The sequence below is a fragment of the Amblyomma maculatum genome, chromosome 11 (assembly GCF_055883805.1).
Source record: "Amblyomma maculatum isolate TAMU_Amacu chromosome 11, ASM5588380v1, whole genome shotgun sequence".
NCBI classification, from domain to species: domain Eukaryota; kingdom Metazoa; phylum Arthropoda; class Arachnida; order Ixodida; family Ixodidae; genus Amblyomma; species Amblyomma maculatum.
Genome location: NC_139354.1, coordinates 27,209,400 through 27,230,375, shown reverse-complemented (window position 1 = coordinate 27,230,375; position 20,976 = coordinate 27,209,400).

Here is a 20,976-nt window from a genome sequence, read left to right as displayed (position 1 = left end):
ACCTAAAGTACACAAATTTATTCCTCGGCTTCCTTTAGGGATTCTCGTTCGTCTGTACAAGCCCTTTGCCATTCGCTAATCACTAATTCCTTATATTCTACCATGTGTTATCCTCCACGCATGCTCATTAGCATACAGATATAAACTGCAGTATTACGCAAAAGACCACCCGATATGGATACGAAGGTCCTCTTCTCTCAAGATGTACGTACGAGCGAGCATGCTCAGCCTAGAGGAGAGGTTCTCAAACTGGATTCTACGAACTCCAATAACTGGAGCGTAGTTATATCCTAAGACTGCATGTTAAAGTGTATGTATACATGTGCAGGATAACAATTAATGACACAAATTAAGGGACAAGTGATCAGTGATTAAGGAATTATTGAGAAACTACAAAGGCAACCGGCATTCTTGAGCTGGGAACGCTACGGAGCATAAACGTCCCTCTAGTTTTTGTTTTTTTATTAATGTCTCATTATGTAATTTGAAGCTGTTTTGTTAGGGCACAAATTTATTCTCAGACAGATAAACACTGGCAGCGTGCAGTTATATAGCTTTTTTCCTTATGTGGGATATCTGCAAACTGTCCTTTTCGTGGCTTGAGAATGCCTGCCAAATTATCCGCAGCCCACTCTTTCTCCATACTGGTATTTTCTTTCTTGTCACCTGTACATAAGGTACGGCTTCTTATTTATAGGAGACATGCTCCTGATACAGCTGGAGCATCTCTGCCTATATTGCGAATTGTTTGCCTTCCCCTAAGCGTTGAAATTTACTTTATTTTTTTTTTTTTATGCTTCTTAGATCTGCTGAACAACTTTGCGCGCTTAGGTCTTCGAACATTTGCAGTCATTTTTCTCCCTTGTGTCATAATGACAGGAGAATGTCGCCAGCGAATCGTATCATCGAATGATTTCACACCGAACGCACCGTTTCTTTTCGTGTTCAGTGTAGTGACACACAGTGACACTCAGTTACGCAAACTGCGTGAAGGTTCTCAAAGAAAATGCTAATACCACATGCCATTTCTAAATTCTGCAGGTTCGTTAAGTTCCCCCATCATCCTCGGACAAATCCACATATCCTTTAAAGGGACACTGATGATAGCCCCTCTGAATATCTTTAGTAAAAATTGATTTTTTTTTTTTGCTCTCTCGGGCTGTGTTAATGTCAGTTTAAAAACAAAATACGCATTTACTGATGAAAAAAATAGAACGAAAATTCTTCCCTCCGTACGATTCAAACTCGCGATTTCGTTATCAAAACAAATTCCGTGATCCTTGCTAAGAAATTCGTGATGTGGCATTACATCTCAGATCTGAGCGTAAAACACTGCCTTGACCCCCCGCAGGCTGCATGGTTTGCATGCGTCAAGCCTCAAGGTGGTGGTACCTGTATTTCATTTCTTTTTGTGCTACCTGTGATCCCTGTTAAGAAGAAATGTGTGGTGTGGCATGGCATCTCAGATCTGAGCGTAGAACACTGCCTTTACCCACCGCATTTTGCATGGTTTGCATGCGGCAAGCCTCAAGGTGGTGGCACCTGTATTTCATTTCTTTTTAAACCTTGTTATCCTACCAAACCTCCGTATTCAGTAGAATTATTGGCAATTTTACCGAGATTAACGCCACGATGTGGTGGCACTTAATATCTACAGTGGGAAAGGGGGGGGGGGGGGGGGGTCACGTTTAAAACAGGTGGCACCTTTAAAAGCTTTTTATTGCATTTTTAGGCGCTTTATTTTAAGTTGTCATAATTTGTCCTCTATTGGCCGTTTTTACGTCATCCATGTCACACTACGTATTCAGTTCAGTTCAGTTCAGTCGTTCAGTCGCGTCCGACTCTTCGTAAACCCTATTGACCATGTCACCCCACGCTTTCCGGTCTCTTACTATCTTCCTAACATCACATAACTTCATCTGCAGTGCCTCGAGGATGCCATCTAACCATCGCGTTCGCTGCCTACCCCTTCTCCGGCGACCCTCAACCTTTCCCAACATCAAATCTTTCTCCAGCGACTCCTCTCTTCTCATCAGATGACCAAAGTAGCTAAGCTTTAACTTTAGAATTTGACCCTCCAATGAGCAGTCAGGGTTTATGGTCGACAATATTGACTGATTTGATCTTCTGGCAGTTCCAAGGAACTCTCAAGAGTCTTCGCCAGCACCACAATTCAAACGCGTCAATTCTTCGGCGGTCAGCCTTTTTAACAGTCCAACTCTCGCATCCATACATCACAACTGGAAAGACCATAGCACGAGTTATACGGATCTTGGTTGGCAGACTAACGTCTCTGCTCTTTTTTAGGCGGTCAAGGCTAACCATTGCTCTCTTTCCCAGAAGCAGGCGTCTCCTAATTTCATGGCTGCAGTCTCCTTCCGAGGTAATCTTGGAGCCCAAAGAAGAGAAAATCTGTCACAGCTTCCACTTCTTGTCCCTTGATGCTCCAGGACTTGATAGGGCAAGACGCCATGATCTTTGTCTTTTTAATGTTCAGTTTAAGCCCAAACTTCTCACTCTCTTCTTGTACGCGCATCAGAAGTCTCTTGAGTTCCGCTTCACTTTCTGCCATTAAAGTGGTATCATCCGCATATCTAAGGTTGTTGATACGTATTGCCGCTCAGCAATATGCCATGCATCGACAGAAAACTTACAGAGCAAATTCGCGCCGCGTGATGCTAGCGGTTGCGTATGAAGCACATCCGGATGTTCTGCTGTTATAGAGCGTTAAGCAAAATAAAGCTCGACAGCGCATTGCGTGTGTATTTGCACGTCATCGCGAGCCATTGCTTTCCCACAGCCAGCATCCCAAGAGAAGGCATGCAAGTTTCGGCTGCAGAGACTGCGGATTGGCCTTTCATGTTACAACGTCAATGGTCGAGTCTTTGCGGTATTTTTACGGAGACGACCTCTTTCTACCAGGTATAAGGACTCACTCTCATCATAGCTTTGTTTCCTTTCAATTAATCGAGGCTGGTCGATCAAATAGCGGCCTCTATGCAACCGTAACAATCGCGAAATTGCATCTCGTCGTAACCCAAGCTGCGATTAAAGTATCGGCATTATATTTTTGACCGCGCCTTATACTTTCACTCTGGTGCTCGTTTATTTTAAATTCTTATGTTGCATGGTCTACAGAATAAAAAGGTCGAAGAGACCGAATCAGCGATAGACGAGCGCGTTTGAGAATGCACGTGAGCCAGAGGGCAAGAATCAAAATCAAGAGACAAAGTAGGTCGAAGCAACTGATGCACGAAGGCAAGTGAAGTGAAATTTTATATGAGGTTCTGAATTTTGTTATCCGTGGTCTTGCCAAGCCATACTGCATATAACTTAAAGCACCACAGTAGTTGCGCTTTCGGATTTATTCCGCAGCTCACCCTCCAGTACCATACAGAAGGACGCTTGCGAATGTTCCATGTACAGGTAGGAGCAATATGAAAGGGAACACGGGAACGCGTGGCCTCAGAGCGCTGCCACCGACAAGTGAGAGTAATCAGCTGTAAATGCGCATTGAAATTAAGTTTAGTTGGCTGCTCTTTCAGAGCATGCTCCTAGTACCGGCCACTCTCGTCTTCTGTTGGTAGCACCGCTTTGCAAAATGCGAAGGCCACGCGCTCGTGTGTTCCCCTTTATATTGCTTCTAGCTGTACATATACATAAAGGAATACGTTCCTGGCTCGACTGAAGTGATGGCTACGCGTAAATATGGTACTGGTGTTAGACTTCTTGAACCGAAATCCACGGAGGCTACAGTCGAAAGTGAGACCATCACAAGCTATTTCAGTTTTCAGCGTCACGCAATTATTTTGCGAAGCCCTGCCTATCTGTAACAACGCGTCGATAAACCCGAGACGTGCTCGCATTTTTTCTCAATTTCCCGACGTACAGGAACACTCTTAACAACGAATACGGCCTGGAGGCGGGAGACGATCGTGTGCGGTTTTGCTCATACTGCGGACGTTTGCAGACACAGGGTGACGACCACCAGTTCGTCCTTGGTTCTTTGTTTTACCCGCCAAAAATAAAAGTTGCTAAAACTAGGCGCTGACCTTCAATAAAACATCGCAATTAAGTCGTGCAATCAGAAAACTTGTTATTGCGCCTATGCTGATTATAGACGGAACTCTTTCTACGACCGCCATCTTGGTTAGACTGCGGCGACGCCTATAGTTCACGGAAACCGCCAATCACGCTTAGGCACCCTAGTGAAAAACCTGTATCAGTCACAATAACCTGATACAAATTCTCATACTAAACTCGTGCGCAACTCATACAAATCTCATATAATCTCATACTATTCTCATTCAACGTATGAAATATTTATGAGATTGAGTGAGGTTTGTATGAGTTTAGTATGAGAAATTTGTATGTGGTTATTGCGACGCTTACGTTTTTTTCTCTAGGTTATTACACCACGGTACCCTATAGACACCGACCAAATTATATTTAGAGTCTTATTAAGAGATATAGTTCCCTGACAGTTTATACCTTTGGCACGTCCTCGATAAATTTATTTCAAAAGTTCTCAATGCATGAATTGTTAGAAAAAGCGTGGAATATGGCCAACCAGAGGACGAGAGAAAGGCTAAGCTCAGCTGAGACGTATGTGCGCGCATAAGAAAAAAAAAAAAAAAAACGTTCCGAACGCAATAAAAGTCGCAAGATCAAAAAACAGCGCGGCTACTTCTTCTGCAATAAAAGTCCCAGCTAACATGAGGAACCATCGCCTTCTGCTAGAACAAGGAGTCGAGTTAGTGACACGTCTGAGAGCATGGTTTAGAGGGGAGCGACCTGCTCTGAACAATAGTACCGCGAGGACAGTGACCCAGTGCGCGGTCGATGATCGATATGATCGCGCTATGTGCACAGACAGCGACCTAGTGAAGGATACACAACCATGGATGTCTAAAATAGCGCCGGAGTTCACTTGGAATGCAGTAGTCATATCGATAGCTTCGGACGAGAACATAAAGTTGTGCAGCCATAACAATGTGCGTCGGAGGGCTGAACAACCGACGCCAAAATTACGGGGAATGGTTGCTGATATCAACAGCGCTTTCAAAATTGTGCGGGAGGGGAAACGAAAACGAAGGGGTATGAGAGCATGCTGAAAACGACATTTGGTCCAAGGTTCGGAGTATTGAATAAATAAATAAACAAAAACAAATTACACTGCTTTCATTACGGGCACACAGAGGACAGCTTCCGTGGTCGGTCACAGGGGAATATTGTTTATCTTATAACTTCACGACACACTCGGACTTGTTTGTGTTGACGACGTTGTGTAAGCCAAGTAGTTTCTTGTCTTCGCGTTTTACAGGTATAAACAAGAGTCGAAGGAGAAATCGCGGCCTGGAACTTGGAAATAGTCGGCGTGAAAGTGGAGCGACGGAGATGTAGCCAGAAATTTTGTCCGAGGGGACAAACGTTGCAGCGCGGCCTCATCCGTATAGAATTTGTGGAGGGATCATATGCATGAACAATAAATGAATTGTCATTGTCATTGCGTACTAGATGCTGTAAACGAATTTGTGAAAGTTGATCGCCATCAGGACAAGTAAAATATTGTATTTTTCATATATTCGTATGTCCCCAAAATTGTGGCAGGAATAATACTGTCATATTTTTACTACTTTGTATAGCAGATAAATTATCAGCGATATTTACAGCTGTATCTGTTCGAAACAATCAAAGTAGTGCATGCTGCGGATATGAAAAACGTGAAGGCTATGAAATGAAGTTCAGGACAAATATCCTAATGAATCTTTGTCATTCGAAATTTCAAAAACCCTTGTTTACATTTTGGACGTATTTAACGACCAGTCTAATGACGCTGTCTTTCGTTCGAGCGAATTACGCAGGAACAGCTGTCACCTATCGTGCTAAGTAATTGCACCGAAAATATATTTGCCACAGAGAGTACGTAAGGAAAGCAGGAGCGCTGCAAAATGCGCATTAGAAATTCAAAGATGCAGTTAAAGGACTATAGACATCAAATTTTGGTGGCATTTTTTTTTTTTTGTTAATAATGCCTAAGTCATTACTTGTATATCAATCCGCACGCCGTTTTCGCTTAAGACCACTAAATAATTTATAAGTGAATTTTCTTTTCTCACTAATTTCGGCTTCGTTATCCTAGAGATGGCTGTGACGTCGCAATCATGTCTTGATACACGGCATGAAAAAGAAGCGCTATAATCGCTCATTCTTCACTTGTAATGATTCTTGTTCGTGAGGCATGATGGCTTTATCGTTGTAGTGAATACAAATGACACAGCAATTAATATATCGCTGTATTTGCCTCCCTCGCGTGACCAAGTTTTGACTGTGACGTCATAGCCATCGCTCGGCTGTTGAAACCTAAACAGGTGAGAAATGAAATTCAATTATAAATTATTCGCAGCCATAGGGGAATGTGACGTGGTGATCCGTGTACGGTAATGTCCGAGGTATCATTACAAATGATAAAACATGAACCCAAAAACGAGGTGTCTATAGTCCTTTAAATGTATACTAATGCGAAGGAAGAGCTAAAGAGCAGGAAAGCGGCATCTCAACTGCGTCATGAAATGCTGTTCACCGGTATGCAAGAGGCCCTGGGATTTAGAGATACCAGTGGCCGGGTGAATGAACTGGCCTCCGAGATCACCCCCGCGCGCACGTTTCTCGTGGGGGGGGGGGGGGGGGGGGAGCCTAGATGCAGACGATGCCAAACAAGGGCGTCGTTTACATCGAGGGGAGGGGGGTGATCTCGGAGGCCATAAAAATTCCAGTGACTCTAGAGTCCAGTGCAACCTAGACTCCAGTGACTCTAGGGGGCATCGATGTAGCGCGCCGCCCTACGGCGGCGCTGGCATCGAGGCTCCTACACGGGACGGACGGACTGGAGTCCCTGGACGGACAGGACGGACTGACCGGACAGGACGGACGGATGGACGGATGGATGGATGGATGGATGGATGGATGGATGGATGGATGGATGGATGGATGGATGGATGGATGGATGGATGGATGGATGGATGGATGGATGGACGGACGGACGGACGGACGGACGGACGGACGGACGGACGGACGGACGGACGGACGGACGGACGGACGGACGGAGGGATGGATGGGCGGACGGATGAATGGATGGATGGACGTACGGACGGACGGATGGATGGATGGATGGATGGATGGATGGATGGATGGATGGATGGACGGACGGACGGACGGACGGACGGACGGACGGACGGACGGACGGACGGATGGATGGATGGATGGATGGATGGATGGATGGATGGATGGATGGATGGATGGATGGATGGATGGATGGATGGATGGATGGATGGATGGATGGATGGGGTGGGTGAACTGATGGGTGGATGGATGTGTGGTGGGAGGATGGGTGGATGGAATATAGGAGCGTCCCCTTTGAAACGGGGTGGTAGCAGCTGCTATCATGCTCGTTTTTCCTCTACATCTTAATTATTGTTTTAGATCGGTTAACTATACCATCATTCCATTTATTGAATTTTTGTTTCTACATTACTAACATTATGTTCCTTTTTTGTTTAAGCCTCCAATCTTCCAATCGTTTTTTTGTATAGGTTCCACCGCAGGTTCATTCACCCGGCCACTGGTATCTCTAAACCCCAGGGCCTCAGGAAAAGTGACTGCCCCTGCATCGACTTCCGGATGGATACCATCACATTCGAGTATAAGATGGTTAATTGTTTCTAAGGATTTACCATATTCTGCACATGTGCCATCTTCATGGTTGAAGTTCTTTTTGTAGCTGCGTGTCCTAAGGCACCCTGATCTAACTTCAAGAAGCAGGGCACTGCCTCTTGAGTTAGGAAAGAAAGCTTCCTTCCCTATTTGCCCTTTCCACTTTCGGTATAGTTCTACACTCTGTTTCTTTTCCATAGAATTTATCCAATATTTGTGTTTTCCACCTGTTGCTTAACGCTCTTTATTTTTTTTGTCCATGTGACCAGCATACTTACTGGTTAGTTTCCTAGTTCTTTTCCTCCACTGTGAGTCAACGCTTTTTAAGGTATTGGTATTTAATTACGATAGCTTCACACCTGTTATACTGACAAATTTCCTCCGGCGTTCCTCATATAATATTTTACTCTGAGCTTCCCGTACTTCGAAAGATGCCCAGCCCTTATCTTCCTGGTTTTGCCGTGGGCACCCAGTGCCAATCGTCCGACGGCTCTCTTATTTATTTCTAATGTCTACTGTACCTCTGCTTTTAGGCACGAAACCGTATTTCCGAAAGTAAGCCCGTGCATGAGGCATATGAAGGCGCCACCTAGTGATGCACTGCTGGCAACGAAACTGTTCTGTGCAAGTCTTTACACCAGTGGATGTACCATCAGCATGCCCTCGAGCAGTGCAGCACGTTTGTGAACACTCTTTTGCTCACTATAGCACCCGCAAAGGTCAGAACGCGCAGATAAAAATAATTCCGATCAAATGATGTGCTTTGGCAGAAATCGTCCTGCACTTGTTGATCATTTGATAAACAGGTATAGCAGCTTTTTCTAATTCTCTTTCATGCTGATTGATGATCATTGTCTTCGCAAGTTTAACGAATTGCAAATCTCATCGCGTCATTAGAGCGTGATCCATAATTCCGAACATTGCGTATGCGAATTTAAACCACCTACGATTGACGTCCGGTTGTTCGCATCGACGTTGTTTCACTTACGTGGTACGGCACGCCGGCAAAACAAGGGAAAATTTTTCCTGAAGAGACGTGCGCAAGATTCATTCGCATACGAATTAGGAAAGCGTGTTAAGAATGCGCATTCTGTTGCCGAATGAACAGTATGCGCAAGTCATTCGTATACAAAAAAAAAAAGACAACAAAAGCGGAGCCAAAGACTCTGCAAACACGGTGTTGAAAGACGACGTCAAAATAAGAACAACCAAAAAGTGACAAAAAATGGTAAAAGTGTTGACTTGAACAAATATGCACATTTTTCGAAGATATGTACGCCCGTGTAGACAATTAAGCAAGCTTGCAAAGGTCGCAAAAACAAGGTCAAGAAAAATGGTGTATGATTTAACGTCCCAAAGCGAGTCCGGCTATCAGAGACGCCATAGTGGAGGGCTCCGGAAATTTAGACCACCTGGGGTTCTTTAACGTGCACTGACATCGCACTGTGCACGGGCACCTTGCTTTTCGCCTCCACCGAAAAGCGGCCGCAGCAGCCGGGATTCGATCCCGCATCCTTGGGAACACCAGTCGAGCGCCCTAACTACTATACTATAACTATACCACCGCAGTGGGACTAAAGAAAAAGGATGGGATGACACCACCATTTTTGTTCACCACAAAAGCTGCATACGTCATGCATATTTCACTCGGTCATTAGTTGTAAAGTGACTTCAGGAGAAACGAGTGCGCTCTCTTATGAATTTAACTCTAAGAGCAGCAGTTATTTCGCCTTGAGTAGGTAGCGGCGTGGTCTATATATCGCTGCCAAAATACTCACGCAAACACACCCGTGCGCGCGCGCACGGTATATGTATTGGTGCAACCGAAAAGAAAATTAATGTTCCCAACGGGCACTTCCCTAGCCCCCATAACCATAGCTGTGCGTAGACTTTTTGCGCGTGAGCTCGCGCAGTTTATGGTTCGCAGCAGGCCGCGACAAGCCCAGGAGCTCAAGACGATCTGTAGTCAGATAGAACGGTCATCGAGGCTTGAGTTGCATCCGGCTATATATTTCGTCTCACAAGACATCTGCAGCACTGCGAAAGCTAGAAGAGCCCTCACAATTGTGCTTCTAAGTGCCTCTTTCTCCTGCGCACTATAATAGAGAATTGTGCTCCTATACTATCAGCCCCGCTGGGGTGGTGCATCATCAGCAGGTGTGCAATCATAATCAGCATAGCATAGAGATTTAGAAGTGAGTATGTTCTTGTCCAGTGTGAGGATGTCCACCCCTCACGCACGATGCCACCGCGGAAACTAGAGAAGCAGTGGGGTGTGCTCAATTGTCCAAAAGTAGAAGCAAGTGATAGTTATTTCAGGATTGGTGAAGGAGGACAAGAAAGTAGTCTACAAATGGGAACAGAATTGGCATTAAACTCGAAGATTCCGAAGACGCTAGGGAGTTTTCTCAACCCGGATACAAAGGAGGTGTTGACAATTATCGAATTTATCTATCACCGTATATTTTCGCGTCATTTCGCGGAATAAATTAGCTCACAAATGAACATAGCATACTGTTATACTAGACTGGGAGCAATGGCCGCTGCTTCAACGTGCAGAAATGTATGTATACCATACAGCTCATGCGCTTATCTGCACATTAGTGTACAGATACGGACACTGATGTTTGTAGAATGAGGGCGTACTGATATACAGCGTCATGTGCATATATGCATGGACGCAAAGTTTCAAATCAGTCCCCCCCCCCCCCCCCCCCCCCTTTTTTTTTTCTTTCTCGTGTATCTACGCGTGAGCAGGCCAGAGAGACGCTCCCCTTCGTCAAGGGTTCCCGGTTCGATAATGGCCTGGGTTTTATTACATTTGAGGTCTCTCGCAGCTGGCCTTCAATGGCAAATCTTTACATATGATGGGGTCCATAACTCCTTGCGTGCTCCTTATGGAGAGGTGGAAGTGACGACAGGATGACGTCATGCACGTGGCATGTAGTACAAGAGAACCGCATGGAACACATAAGGAAAGAATGTTGATTTCCATATATTTTGTGATATAAATGAACTGCGCATTCCTACAATTACATGTGGGCAGCTTACATAGAACGGTTCCGTAAGCTCCAGCGGTGCCAGGCTCCAGCCGGTACCGGCTGCTCTGCGTGAAGCACTACAAAGGCTTCGCACAAAAGAATGCATGCATAAAGAATGATATTTATAGCCCCCTGAAGCGTGGAGATAAAGTGTCCGCCAAGTGCTTATTTTGTCGTTATTGATGACTTTATTCAGGGACCGCGTGGATTGCAAAGCACAAACCCTCCGCCTTGATGGTGATCAAAATTAAGATTTAGACGTATTCGGCACAAGCGTACGCAATACAAATGAACCAGGAAGCGTTTGATAAAACGCGCCGAATAGATCGGCTAGGATAAAGTGACGCGTGCAGTGCTTCCGCTCAACCTCCAGGCCTATTTTATTCCAAGTCCTTCCAAGAATCCGTGCGAGGAAAGGAGATTAGCATCGCGTTGCTCCACGTTTCTCCATATCTTTCGCGCTAGTCGCCCGTTCAAGTTCACGGCCCCTGCTTGACAAGGCAGACCGCGCTACAAAACATAAGCACGTTGTTGTCGATACACACAACCGATTACGACAAGGTCCGCTGAAGGATATGGATGCGGGAAAGAGAGCGGAGACGGCGCGGCGACACAGACGTCAAGGCCGGTCGATCGGCGTTAAAAACGCTGAAAAAAAAAAAAAGAGTCGTGTTCGCGGAAAACGCTTGGCACGGCGGGAAACGGACGTCAACGCTTTGCCGCTGCATATACCGCTGTGCGCGGGTTACAGTGGCACGCGCGTCAGAGCGTTCCTCAGTTTCCCGAAATAAACGCACACCAGCGGCCCCCTTGTTCCTTTCGAGAGTCGCCTTCCGCGCCGCATGCGACCGTGCCGCTCAGTGTTGTGCCAAGTGTACTACACGACGCGCGTAGGTTTGCGGGGGCGACCGCGCGGGACCGTTTCGTGTCGTTTTCGGGGAGCCTCGTTCTCGGGTTTGTCGGCAGTTCCAGCTGGCTGCCGCTGCTGCTCTCTTGCATCTCGAATGTTGCGACTCGAGTGACTGATTGCAGGGGTGCGAGTCGTTTTTTTCTAGGAAAACGTCTCATTCTGTCCGGTACTCCCCCCTCTTGGCACCAGCTGAATTCGAAAGTAACAAAGAATAAAAGAATTTAACGTTTTACATACTTACAAGCCTATAGTGCAATGCCTCTATGACGCAATGCGACAAGGTTAATTTTCTTTCTTTTTTTTTTTTGTACCTGCATAAGAAGTCGCGATATGTAGTTATTGATTGGTTTGGTTTGGTTTGGTTTGGTTTGTGGGGTTTAACGTCCCAAAGCGACTCAGGCTATGAGAGACGCCGTAGTAGAGGACTCCGGAAATTTCGACCATCTGGGGTTCTTTAACGTGCACTGACATCTCACAGCACACGCGGGCGCCTTGTTTTTCGCCTCCATCGAAAAGCGACCGCCGAGGCCGGGATTCGATCCCGCGTCCTTGTAGTTATTATTGAAAGCAAGGAAGATAAAAAAAATGGCGGGGCAGTTACGTTCACCTTTATAGTGTTATGAAATAGCTTTATAGACCCGAATATTAATGTGTTAATGAATTAAGGACACTAATTACCTACACGTTGCTGCACTGCAATGTATACATAGTGTTGAAGAAGCGCTCGCAGAAGGCCTCCGTATATCCGTTCCGTTGAACGCTTGGAAGTGCGCGACCGGCTCGAGACCCAAGGCACAGGAGTTTCAGTACTTCGCCGCAGAAGAAGAAGAAGAAGAAGAAGAAGAAGAAGAAGAAGAAGAAGAAGAAGAAGAAGAAGAAGAAGAAGAAGAAGAAGAAGAAGAAGAAGAAGAAGAAGAAGAAGAAGAAGAAGAAGAAGAAGAAGAAGAAGAGGAAGAAGAAGGAGAAGAAGAAGGAGGAGAAGCAGAGGAAGAAGAAGAAACTACGTCGGCTTTGCTTACGCAACCTACCGGGTTTAACTAAAGCTAAACCCCAGCTAATTTTTTTAGGCGGAATTGAAACTTTCATTTGACGTCGCAGCCTTTTCTACAATTAGGAATTTTGTAACCACGGCTCGTGCCGAATTTTTCGTTTCACAGGACCCTTAACTATATATGTAGCTAATAGAAGAATTTGCTGAAAAGCGGAAATGAGAACGCAGACCATGCTGATTACTTAACGGAAGAAATTTCGTCGCCTACACCTGTAATCATTAAACATATAAATTACTAATCACATCCTACTCTTAGATATGAGAGTCTTCTCATTGGCTGTTTTCTAAACGCGTACATATATAAGGGTAATTTTAGTGGAATATCATTAGAATCCTCATGAGCAGGAAAACCCGATGGTGTAAGGAAATTCCCTGAATTGTCACTTATTACATTATGACATTAGACGTCATTTGGCATGGTTAAGGGCTGATTGGTCAGCGAGGTGAGTGGCAAGACCACGTGACATATTGGAGTTAGCAGGCGTTCTGCCAGGCGACGCTGTGACATTTCCGAGTGGTTATTGCAGGACGTGTTCGAGAAAAAAAAGCTAAAAGCGCCCCAATACCCCCCCCCCCTCACACACACACACACACACACACACACACACACACACACACACACACACACACACACACACACACACACACACACACACACACACACACACACACACACACACACACACACACACACACACACACACACACACACACACACACACACACACACACACACACACACACACACACACACACACACACACACACACACACACACACACACACACACACACACACACACACACACACACACACACACACACACACACACACACACACACACACACACACACACACACACACACACACACACACACACACACACACACACACACACACACACACACACACACACACACACACACACACACACACACACACACACACACACACACACACACACACACACACACACACACACACACACACAGACCCTATTCCACCTCCTGTTGCCATTTGAGGCAGTTGAGAATTTCATATACAGAGAACACACGCCATATTTACTCGAAGACTCTCCTGGCTATTTATGAGCATCGCCGTTTAAGCATATATATTTCCCTCAGAGTATGCGAACAAACTGGCATTTAGACTGAGCTACTCAAAGAAATGGCTGGACACAAAACATCCTCCTTCAAAAATCAGAATGGCCATTCGTGAAATATGAAATTGTTGATCAGTTATTTTCTTTGCTACTTCGATAGCGCAGGGCGATTGGCTGCGTGTCAGTACAGACGAAGTAGCGATGGGTCTTGATCATAAGCTGTTACCAAATTCCTACCGTAAATACCAATTATATAATAGTTTCGCGAATTTATCCAGCAAGGTGAATTGAAGCTCGCCTCAGGCAGTGTTTCTACATAGACTGCAATATATATTATACATGCTGACTAAAAACGCAGCAAATTATATTTATTACTCCAAGCGTTGTCATAATGTGAAGAGTTCGTAAATATTTTCGAAACGATGGCATGCCAGTAGAAAATGACATCGTTACTGAACTAGCACGAAAATCAAGTTTTAACGCACTCAAATAATCAGTAATATATATATATATATATATATATATATATATATATATATATATATATATATATATATATATATATATATATATATATATATATATATACTTATACAGATTGTCCTCATTTACAAGGAGGGTATATTTACATTTTGCATATATGATTTTACAGAAGGAAGCAAGTTTGCATGTGTCACACGTCTTTTTCTGCTTTCAATTTACAAAATAGGTTTACATTTTACGAGATAGAGGCCCCGCCGGTGTGGTGCAGTAGTAAGACGCCCGACCACTGTGCCGGAGTTCCCGGGTTCGAACCCGACCTCGGCGGCTGCGTTTCGATGGAGGCGAAACGAAGTGGCGTCCGTGTGCTGTGCGATGTCAGCGCACGTTAAAGATCCCCAGGTGGTCGAAATTACTCCGTAGCCCTCCACTACGGCTCCTCTTTCTCTCATTCCACTTGCACTCCCACCTTCCTCCCTTCCCTTACGGCATTATTATCCAGGCCGCTCCGTCGAGAAGCAGCTGCCACCGTAAATGGCGGTCGAAAAAAAAAAATGGTTGGACACTGAAAATGGGATCGACACCTAGGCTCCATACTTATTAGAGAACAGCGTTAATTGCCCCTTTTACCGACTCCTTATGCGGATCCTCGTTTGCGCACATGCACTTTCTTTTCAAATAAAAAGTCAACTGAACTGAAATTTTATTTTCAGCAATGGTGATCGGTGAGCCCTAAAACTAATCCAGACGAAGTTTCATACTGCGTTTCAAACCTGTGTAGCAGACGATGCGTGCACCAGGCGGCGTGTCATGGAGTTGGGCAGTTTACTGGATATGACATACAAACGGGCTCTCGAGAAGTGTCCTCAGCCAGAACCCAGTGGTGCGAACATGGAGGAAGGAAAGAACTTTGGAGAGGCCCTGATGTCATTTTTTTTTAAGCTGGCGCGGCGGCGCGGCCGCGCCGCGACCGGAAGCTGCAACGTCTCTCCTCCTCCTTTATCCTTTCTCCGCGACGGTCACTTACCTAGGGCCCTTAGCAACGCTGTAGCTAGTGGCCCGAGTTATCATAGCAACAGCGTCGCCGTTGCTAATGGCCCGACTTGGCTAGCCCTAAATTTTGACGTCACTTCTGCCACACTTTTTCCGATACATTAAGAATGGCAAGGGCCTCTCCTAAGTTGTTTCCTGCGAACGATTTAAGAACGACGTTCAGGCAAGAGCTTGAGGCTGAAACATGAATGGCTTAGTGGTGCTAGGCTCGGTATACAACGCTGAAGTTTTTATAATTTCCGCCGTGATTATCACGCAGAGATTGTGTCCAGCCGTCAATGGCATTAACGCGCGTGTCGCATCTGTTCAGAAGTGTTCGTTCGCAGGGCTGTAATTTCATACGATCGATGTTCACGTCTCTCACACAACCCGAATAACACCCGAGCCCACTCGCCGAGGCTTCTTCAAGAAGCAAGAAGCCACCAATATGAAACGACTACAGCACCCTATAGTGGCCCTAGGTACGATTGCGTGCCTCTCTACGTCATTTCCGACTCGGTAATGGCTGCCTTTCTTCCAGTTTCGGTTCGAAAAACGACAGTTTTTGTCAGCGGTTCCTGAAACAATCAGTTCAGTTATAAATTTTATATTTCGTTGCAATTAGTCTTTAAGACGTGCTTTTACGTCTACAAGGCGAAGATGAAGCGTCAATTCGCTTATTTTTTACAGAAGCATTAAATGTTTGCACAAAGAAGAAAATATAAGCTTAAATATTTCACAGAAATCCAACATTTCAATGTAGCCTGTGTTCGTACACCATATCTGCATTTTTTTTTATTCCACTTTTAAGCAAGTGAGGAAATGTATTTATGTTTCTATAAGTGTTTTCGAGCCTTTTTCTGGGAAAATTTCTTGAGCAGGTCTTCAACGTTGACCCGCCTGAGAATCTCCGTCTCCCCTCTAACCAGCGACAAATTGCTGAGAGAGCTGTCAGCTGTGAGCAGTCGAAATATTTAACAATTTATTGCTTTTATCACAGCGTTCACTGCTTACTCTCAGGTTCATAACACACACAACTTACCCAAACAGCAGTAATTACAGAGGTCAGTTTGTTTACCAGCTTATACAAGCTGACTTAAAATCAAAGCCAGCTAGAATCCCTGGATTCAACTTGACCACCCATGGGACCCACTGAGTTCATGGAACCAATTAAATCCAGCTGAGGACCGACTGCGACCAGCTGAAATCATTTGAATTTTTTTTTTATCTGTTTGTACAAAAATTTGCACTTTGACTGGCGAACTATAAGGCCGGATTTGGGATTAAGCACATGATGTGACGAAACGCTTTTGAAGCATGCGACATTGCAATACATAAGCTCTAATTTTAATAATGCGAAATCAGGAAGATGATTTAACTATTTTTGAACCAAACCTCGAAATTCGCCATTTTTTTTCAGCTTTGCAAGACCGCGGATGTGTGCGTGTGTGCGTGAAGGGGGGGGGGGGGGGGCTGAGAAAGGAGGTCCCAGTTCATTTGAATCCTTTGAGCCCTGGATAATCCAGCCATGGGTGATAGGTCGCACCGGTGTGTGTCGTCATGAGTTCACTTGGCATGATACAGCTAGTCACGTAACATGGCCGGGAACGGCTACTCTAAGTTGCAGGCTTACAGCCACAAATTAACCCAGTAAATAAGGGCTAAGCGATATATGAAACGAACTATAGACCTTTTCACGAGCCTGGGAGAAACCGGTTTGACTGGGCTGTGAAACAGGCGGGGGAAGAGAATCCTCAGCGTTTTCCTGTGTTAGGAGCACAGCCCAGTCTCCAATATGGCAGCGCCCTTTGGCCAATTTTGAAAAGGCCGATATACAGGTGACAGCGAGCACTACAGGTTGCAGTGAAAGGAAGCTGTAGTAGCCCCGTTCCTTCTAATGCTGCCTCATTTTAACCTTACAATCTGGCTTAGGTGTAGCCTTAATTGTGTAATTAAGGCGGAAAGCCTTTAACGGCTCATCGTTGTCGTCAGCAAAAGTGTCACGCTTTTGCGGCGGCTCTGATTGATCGAGGCGGGATGACGTCATGGAAGTCTCGACCAATAATAGAGCACCACCACAGTATGCGCGAATGCGTGCCTTATATGGTCATATGGCAATCAATGATCAATTATCAATTAATGACTAATTAATTAATGCAGAATTCACTGAATTGATTCATATTACCTGGGTTTATTTCTACAAGGTTCACTGAAATCCGCTTTCTTTTCATTTAGCGTTCTTCAAAACACGACCGCCGCCGCTTGTGCCGGGAACGAACCCGCGACCTCGGGATGATGCCGAACTGGCAAAAGCCACGCGTTGAGCCGTTTCGGAGTGTCAGGTAGACATAACCGTATTTATTACTATCGTTTTAATGTATTGTCAACCTGGAAGCGTACCCGCATGAGGGAGGTCGCACGGTGACAAGCAGATCATGCATCACTCTTGCTATTAGGTTCTGATGCTGTTGTTATTGCTTTGCTAATCAGCTCCCAGAAACGTACAAGTTTGAAAGGGCGCAGACCTTTTTGCATATGACGTTCGAAAGTTCTGTCTAGCTCATTGTCGTCGACACGGTGTGTTTTAGTGGAGCAATACATTTCATTAGCGGCTTTGACGCAGATGCGCTTACGCACATTCTGATATATAATTATAAGCGTGCGTCTAATTAGCTGCAGCAATTAGGAGCTTGTGTTATTCAGATGTTCATATCCACCTGCGTGTATTAGGGAAATGTCATATCAGTTGCGTACTTTTTTCTTGCCATGTTCTCTGCGGAGCGGCACCCTCTCCTATATTCGCAGTTATCGGATACATGTATATACGACAGGTTTGAGGGGTTGATTGTGAAGGCTGTAGTTCCGATTTGTCGGAAGAGCATTGCGAGAACAGGACATAGAATAACAACAGTGAAATTTATTTTATTAATCAATAAAATTGGAAAACCAGCTTGCCTGCCCCCGAAAGCAATGAGGCGTACAATTCTATTGTCGGGCTTTGAAACCTTATATCGGGCGGAATTATAACACAGTGTCCACAAAAGAGGCAGGCAGGAAGAGAGAGAGAGCGAGAGAGAGAGAGAGAGACGTGGCATATAAGGCTGTCATGTGCATGGGTCAGCTAGACCAGCTGGATCATGCACAGGCCCTTCAAAGGCTTGCCATGCCACTCACCTCTGTAGGCTTCATTTTGCCTGCCATTTTGATCCTATCCCTTTGCCCCTCCACTATGAGTCCCGATTTCTTGGCACCCATAATTGGTCTTGCTAATTTTCGTTTCCCTAGCCTCGAACGGAATGTGAATTGAAGCAAGCGGCAAACATGTATGGCACAAACTCCGGTTTTGGTTTTGATGGTTTAACGTCCCAAAGCTACTCAGGCTACGAGAGACGTCGTAGTGAAGGGCTCCGAAAATTTTGACCACCAGGGGTTCTTTAACGTGCACTGACATCACACAGCACACGGGTGCCTTGCTTTTCGCCTCCATCGAAAAGCGGCCGCCGAGGCCGTGATTCGATCCCGCGTCCTTGGGAACAGTGGTCTTAACGTACACTGACATTGCACACCTAGCACACGGGCGCCTTGCTTCTCGCCTCCGCCGAAAAGCGGCCACTGAGGCTGGGATTCGATCCCGCATCCTTAAGAACAGTATTCGAGCTTCATAACCAGTGCGCCACCCCGGCGCTGTGGAGTTCGCTACGTGTGGCCTGCCAGCGATTTCCACGAAATGAAGTGGCGCTGCAGGCGACCCAAGATGCTGACCCCAAGAAAGACACAGTTTGTCATCCGCTGGGGAGCAGTAACAAGTTTTCTTGATTACAGGATTGATTCACATTGTTTCGATCATTCTCATTCACTCGTATTCGCTCTGACGTTTTATTTTTCGGACTCTGAAACACGAGCATTTGGAATAAACAAGCCAAAATGGCGAGAGTGCAAAACGCAGAGAGGAAGAAATAAAACGCCAGCACGTTGAATAGTTTAGGTTACAATAAAGTAAACTTTTTCGAGGTTTACGGTTGCGTCATGGCCGCATGTTAAATTCAATTCAATTCAATTCAGTTGTTTATTTCTCATGTGCAACTAAGAGAGGGTCGAAAGAATAAAGCCTTAAATAGTGACTTGACATGACCCTTTGCCACTACATTACAGGGCAATAGGCAACATTCAACTGCATCAATATAAGGCAGTAAAATGAGATTAAGGAATAACGAGCAAAAATAACAAAGAAAATAATATGAAAGACAACAGAAATAAAAATAGGTTGCTTGGTTGGTTTGTGGGGTTTAACGTCCCAAAGCGACTCAGGCTATGAGAGACGCCGTAGTGGAGGACTCCGGAAATTTCGACCACCTGGGGTTCTTTAACATGCATTGACATCGCACAGCACATGGGCGCCTCGCTTTTCGCCTACATGTAAAAGCTGCCGCCAAGGCCGGGATTCGATCCCGCGTCCTTGGGAACAGTAGTCGAGCGCCGTAACCACTGCGCAGAAGAACGGAAGGAACATTTGCACAAAATACACGCGTTATGCATGGAACAGTCTACACAAGTAGCGCGAACGCTCTGTGCATCGGCATGCTCGTGACGCTTCAATATTTTCCGCATGAAACGTATTCAACAGACGGGGTAGCGTGTTTACTATGCTATGTGTACCGTACATTGTGAGATATGTTTGGACGTGCCACAGCTCGCTGTGTCTGTAAATACATGTTTGGGCATTTGTCGAAAGGGGTGTTGTATCGCGTATGTAATTCACATTTTGTTTTATTTCCTCTTTTATCGTTTAACAAGGCTAACACGCATTTCCGATGTTTTTACAGCATTGAATTGGCGGAATAAATCGCACGTGTTCACATCATAACGGTCTAACGCTACGCGTATTGCTTTCTTCTGTAGAACGAGTATTTTATTGGTCACACAGAAAGCAAAGCGCAAAAAAAAAATTGACAAAGGACGAGGTGAGGACAGGACAAGGCATACCTGTAGTTTTTCCCCTTACTGGGTGGGCATAGTTCACGCGGGACATAGAGAAGGAGTTGTACATCCGAGTTAAGCTTAACCAGGCTTTACTCTGAATGGGAGCGAGTGACGATACTGGTTAATGATATCCATGACTCGTGAAAGTTTATCGAGAACAGCGTTAGTATGATGTCCATGCTTAGCTTATTGTTGAAATGTACACATAATATCTTCATATTTTCTACAACCTCTTTAACGTTTCGGAACCTAGCTGGTCGTACCGTACACCGTGATGTACTCTTTTTGTGGTCTGAGTTTGTCTTTGTCTCAGATGAACCAATTGTTTAAACTGATCAGTAAGTGACTATTGATAGAGTGTCCTCAGAGTCCTATTAGCCTGGTTTATCACCTCTTCAGATGTGCTTGAAGAGAACAGAAGTGAGACATCATCTGCATACATAACACACTTAGCATTAGGACATTCATTAATGATGTCGCTAATATATAAAATAAAAAGTAGATATTCAGTGATACTGCCTTGAAGCACTTCCACAGTTACTTTTCTACTGAGGATCGATAATTATTATTGCTAGTAAACTGCAAACAGTGCCCAAGATATGACGTCAGAAGCGCATCAATGGGATTCCTGAAGCCATAGTCAAACAGTTTTGCTAAGAGTCTATTA